The following is a 5946-nucleotide window of genomic DNA, read 5'->3' on the forward strand; positions in this document are numbered from 1 at the left end:
GAGAGGGTAGCTGGGTGTATTTATAGCTGGGTGTATGTGGTGTAGCACAATGAAGTTCACTGTTGGTGAGAATAGTGACGAATAAATCGTCTGACTTAGTATGAACAGGAGAGTTATAGGCAGAATATGGGACAAGAGTATTTTGGGAGTTTTCTGAAATATGGACCATGCTTAAGGGATGACATGGTTGGATAGGGAATAGTTTGATAAGAATTTAGAAACAAGAATTATTGGAATCTGAGTTTGGGAGCCTAGTTCGAAGGAATCTCAAAGTTAAGCGTGCTCAACTTGGAGAAACCTGGGATGGGTGACCAGATGGGAAGTTCCCTACTGGAAGGAAAATCACAGTCATCGGAGTTTGTATGACTGGAATATGGGTCTGGCTGGTCTTAAGTGGACTGGACAGCATGATGGATGAGTAGTTGAAATGTGGGGTGATCGGATGATCGATGAATAGTAACGATAAATAGTAACGATGGTGAATAGTGGCGATAAATAGTAACGATAATAAATAGTAACGGTGAATAGTAACAATGAATAGTAATGGTGAATAGTGATGGTGAATAGTTCGTATGAACGAACGATGAATAGGAACTATGAACGAACAGACGAACGAACGATCGGAATTTCGGCAGCATAACGGCAGGACAAAGATTATCTGGAATAACGATGAATAGAGACTATGAACGAACGATGAACGATGAATAGGAACTATGAACGAACGATGAACGATCGAATGATCGAAAGAACGAACGATCAGAATTTCGGCAGCATAACGGCAGGAAAAAGATTATTTGGACGAACGAACAGACGAACGATCGAATGATCGGACGAACGAACGATCGGAATTTTGGCAGCATAACGACAGGACAAAGATTATTTGGAAGAACGATGAATAGGGACTATGAACGAACGATGAACGATGAATAGGAATTATGAACGAACAATGAAAGATCGAATGATCGAACGAACGATCAGAATTTCGGCAGCATAACGGCAGGAAAAAGATTATTTGGACGAACGATCGAACGATCGGACGAACGGACGAACGAACCATGAACGATCGGACGAACGAACGAACAAACTAAGAACAGGGGGACGAACGATCGAACGATCCTTGTGCTAATGTGTGCTTGTGTGGAACATGGAGTGGGTGTGTGTGGGGGTGGGAGGAAGAGAGTTGCCATGAAATGGCTTGGGGTGGGATGAGAGGAGGTCCTTGCCCCTCTATTTATAGCCATGGTGGGGGGTTAGGGGGAGGGATGAGAGGATTAGTGGGAGGATGAGAGGATTAGTGGGAGATTAGCATGTATTTGTCTTGTATAAGTGAGATTAGCTTGTAGAGCTCATCGTATGACACTGGAGGCATACGTATACGTATGAGCATGAGGAAAGTTATGAAGAAAATATTTATAGGGACTTCTGAAAGTCGCCTAGAGGGGGGGTGAATAGGGCAAATCTGAAATTTATAAACTTAAGCACAACTACAAGCCGGGTTAGCGTTAGAAATAATAACGAGTCCGAGAGAGAGGGCGAAAAACAAATCGTAAGCAAATAAGGCGTGAGACACAAGGATTTGTTTTACCGAGGTTCGGTTCTTGCAAACCTACTCCCCATTGAGGTGGTCACAAAGACCGGGTCTCTTTCAACCCTTTCCCTCTCTAAAACGGTCACTTAGACCGAGTGAGCTTCTCTTCTCAATCAAACGGGACACAAAGTCCCCGCAAGGACCACCACACAATTGGTGTCTCTTGCCTCGGTTACAATTGAGTTGATCACAAGAAGAATGAGAAAGAAAAGAAGCAATCCAAGCGCAAGAGCTCAAATGAACACAAATGTCGCTCTCTCTAGTCACTATTTGATTTGGAGTGATTCCGGACTTGGGAGAGGATTTGATCTCTTTGGTTGTGTCTAGAATTGAATGCTATAGCTCTTGTAATGTGTTGAAGGTGGAAAACTTGGATTTCATTGAATGTGGGGTGGTTGGGGTATTTATAGCCCCAACCACCAAAATGTGGCCGTTGGAAGGCTGCTATCGCATGGCGCACCGGACAGTCCGGTGCGCCACCGGACACTGTCCGGTGCGCCAGCCACGTCAGCCGGCCGTTGGGTTCTGACCGTTGGAGCTCTGACTGGTGGGGCCTCTGGGCTGTCCGGTGGTGCACCGGACAGGTCCTGTAGACTGTCCGGTGCGCCAACTGCGTGTGCTCTGTCCTCTGCGCGCGTAGACGCGCATTGAATGCGTTGCAGTCGACCGTTGCGCGCGAAGTAGCCGTTGCTCCGCTGGCACACCGGACAGCCCGGTGAATTATAGCGGAGCGGCCTCCCATTTTCCCGAAGGTAGCGAGTTCAGCGTCGAGTGCCCTGGTGCACCGGACACTGTCCGGTGCGCCAGACCAGGGTGCCTTTGGGTTGTCTTTAGCTCTCTTTATTTGAACCCTTTCTTGGTCTTTTTATTGGTTTATTGTGAACCTTTGGCACCTGTATAACTTATAGACTAGAGCAAACTAGTTAGTCCAATTATTTGTGTTGGGCAATTCAACCACCAAAATAAATTAGGAAAAAGGTGTAAGCCTATTTCCCTTTCAATCTCCCCCTTTTTGGTGATTGATGCCAACACAACCAAAGCAAATATAGAAGTGCATAATTGAACTAGTTTGCAAAATGTAAGTGCAAATGTTACTTAGAATTGAACCAATAAATATTTTCATAAGATATGCATGGATTGTTTCTTTATTTTTAACATTTTGGACCACGCTTGCACCACATGTTTTGTTTTTGCAAATTCTTTTGTAAATTCTTTTCAAAGTCCTTTTGCAAATAGTCAAAGGTAAATGAATAAGATATTGAGAACCATTTTCAAGATTTGAAATTTTCTCCCCCAGTTTCAAATGCTTTTCCTTTGACTAAAACAAAACTCCCCCTCAATAAAATCCTTCTCTTAGTGTTCAAGAGGGTTTTAGATGTTAGTTTTTGAAGAGGGTGAACCATTTTGAAATTCTATCAAAAATAGAATACCAATTGAAAAATTCATCATTTCAAAACTTTTTCTTAACTTCAAATTTTGAAAATTAGTGGTGGTGCGGTCCTTTTGCTTTGGGCTAATACTTTCTCCCTCTTTGGCATGAATCGCCAAAAACGGATACTTGAGTGAAATATAAGCCCTTTTAACTAATTTCTCCCCCTTTGGCGAACACAATATGAGTGAAGATTATACCAAAGTTGGAGAGTTGCTCGGAGTAACGGCGAAGGATGAGTAAATTCAATGGAGTGGAGTGGAAGCCTTTGTCTTCGCCGAAGACTCCTATTCCCTTTCAATCTATGACTTGGTTTGAAATATACTTGAAAAACACATTAGTCATAGCATATAAAAGAGACATGATCAAAGGTATATTTATGAGCTAAGTGTGCAAAACATCAAAAGAAATTCCTAGAATCAAGAATATTTAGCTCATGCTTAAGTTTGTTAAAAGTTTGTTCATCTAGTGGCTTGGTAAAGATATTGGCTAATTGTTCTTTGGTGTTAATATATGCAATCTTGATATCCCCCTTTTGTTGGTGATCCCTTAGAAAATGATACCGAATGGCTATGTGTTTAGTGCGGCTATGTTCAACGGGATTATCCGCCATGCGGATTGCACTCTCATTATCACATATAAGAGGAACTTTGGTTAATTTATAACCATAGTCCCTGTTGGGCCTGTGCTTCGTCGCCGAAGGTCTTTTAGGAAGAAGCAACCTTCGGCTGAAGCTGTTTGCGTAAGATGGTCGAAGGTTCCCCTTCATGAAGCTTTGGTATTACAAACCGACTTAAAGATAGAATGACCTTTTAGTCCATAAAGGTCTGAGTCAATGTTGTAAACTTTCATAAGGGGCATACTTGTAATCTCTCACAGGCTGTGCCCTGTGCCTATAAATAGTGAACAATATTCCTCTACTGTTCACGCATTCCTGTAATTGCAATTGCATCACCCGGAAATTATTCTTTGCCAAGGCAGAGGTATAAATGTATCTAATATTATATTTGAATACATTAAGTTTGTATAACATGTAAATGATGTTGTTTACTTATAATTTGTTTGTTCTTAATACTTTATATCTCGCATTATTTTATATAATTTCTGAGAATTCAATTACGAAGATTCAACCTTCGTAATTGTATCGTTTTAACCTTCGTCCGAAGTTCATTAAATCCTTGAGGAAATAATGCTTCAGCGGGCGAAGGACATTAAAATTTAACATTTTTTTTGTTGCCTTGTTCTTAATTTTTAGCAATTAAGAACAAGTCCCCAACATTGGCGCCCACCTCCGGTGAACTCACTTCCACTTCTCGAACTAATGGCTTCGTTCAATGATCAAGCTGGAGCTGCTTCGGACCCGAAGCTGGTGCTCCCGATCACAGGTGGTTCGTCCTCAGAACCAGCTAACAAGAAACAAAAGAAGGAAGCACAGAGAAGGGTACAGCATGTTGGGGTGCAAGGACCCTTCATCAAGTCAAGATGGTCTCACATTCCCATTACCTTCTCCCAAGAGGATCTTCATCTCAAAGATTACCCACACAATGATGCCATGGTTATCTCTTGTGTTATCAAAGGATTTCTGGTCCATAATGTCTTGGTTGACACAGGCAGTGCAGCGGATATCATATTTGCCAAGGCCTTCAGACAAATGCAAGAGCCAGAAGATAAGATTCATGATGCTACACATCCTCTTTGTGGCTTCGGAGGGAGACAGATTGTAGCATTGGGCAAGATCACCATGTCAGTAACCTTCGGGTTCATCAACAACACTAGAACTGAGCAAGTTGTGTTTGACATTGTTGATATGGAATACCCTTACAATGCAATTATTGGTCGTGGTACCCTCAATGCTTTCGAAGCAATTCTTCATCCTGCCTATCTTTGCATGAAAATACCTTCGGATCAAGGACCCATCGCTATACATGGAAGTCAGGAAGCTGCCAGAAAGGCCGAAGGTAATTGGACTGACTCAAAGGCAATCCATAACATAGATGGAGCTGAAGCTTGTGAACAGTATAAGTTCAGAAGGGAGAAAGCAGCTTCAGCAGATCAGCCGAAGCCTATGCTCTTATGTGAGGACATAGCAGAGCAGAAGGTGCTGTTAGGCTCTCAATTATCCGAAGAGCAGGAGAAAACCTTGATAAGGTTTTTGTTCAACAACAAAGATGTTTTTGCATGGTCAGCTAATGATCTCTGCGGAGTAAGTAGGGATGTTATTGAACATTCGCTTAATGTTGATCCATCCTTCAGAGCCAGAAAACAGAGGCTTCGGAAAATGTCAGATGATAAGGCCGAAGGTGCTCGTAACGAAGTCAAAAGACTCCTCAGTGCAGGAGTCATCAGAGAAGTAAAGTACCCAGAATGGCTAGCTAATACAGTTATGGTAAAAAAGGCTAATGGCAAGTGGCGAATGTGTATTGATTTTACAGATCTTAACAAGGCTTGTCCGAAGGATGAATTCCCATTGCCAAGGATAGACTCTTTAGTTGATGCAGCAGCTTCTTCAGAGCTCATGAGTCTGTTAGACTGTTATTCAGGCTATCATCAAATTTGGATGAAGAAGGAAGATGAGCCAAAGACTAGCTTCATAACTCCAAGTGGCACATATTGTTATCTTCGGATGCCTGAGGGGCTCAAAAACGCTGGAGGAAGTTTCAGCAGAATGACTGCGAAAGTTCTCCAGTCTCAGATAGGCAGAAATGTGCTAACTTATGTTGATGACATCATTGTCAAAAGCACGAAGCAGGAGAATCATATTGCTGACTTGCAGGAGACCTTCGCCAGTTTCAGACAAGCTGGTTTAAAGTTGAATCCAGAAAAATGCGTCTTCGGAGTAAAGAAGGGGAAATTTCTAGGATGCTTGGTTTCAACAAAGGGAATTGAAGCCAATCCAAGTAAGATTGAAGCTATACTTCGGATGGAGCCA

The sequence above is a fragment of the Zea mays genome, chromosome 2 (assembly GCF_902167145.1).
Source record: "Zea mays cultivar B73 chromosome 2, Zm-B73-REFERENCE-NAM-5.0, whole genome shotgun sequence".
NCBI lineage: Eukaryota > Viridiplantae > Streptophyta > Magnoliopsida > Poales > Poaceae > Zea > Zea mays.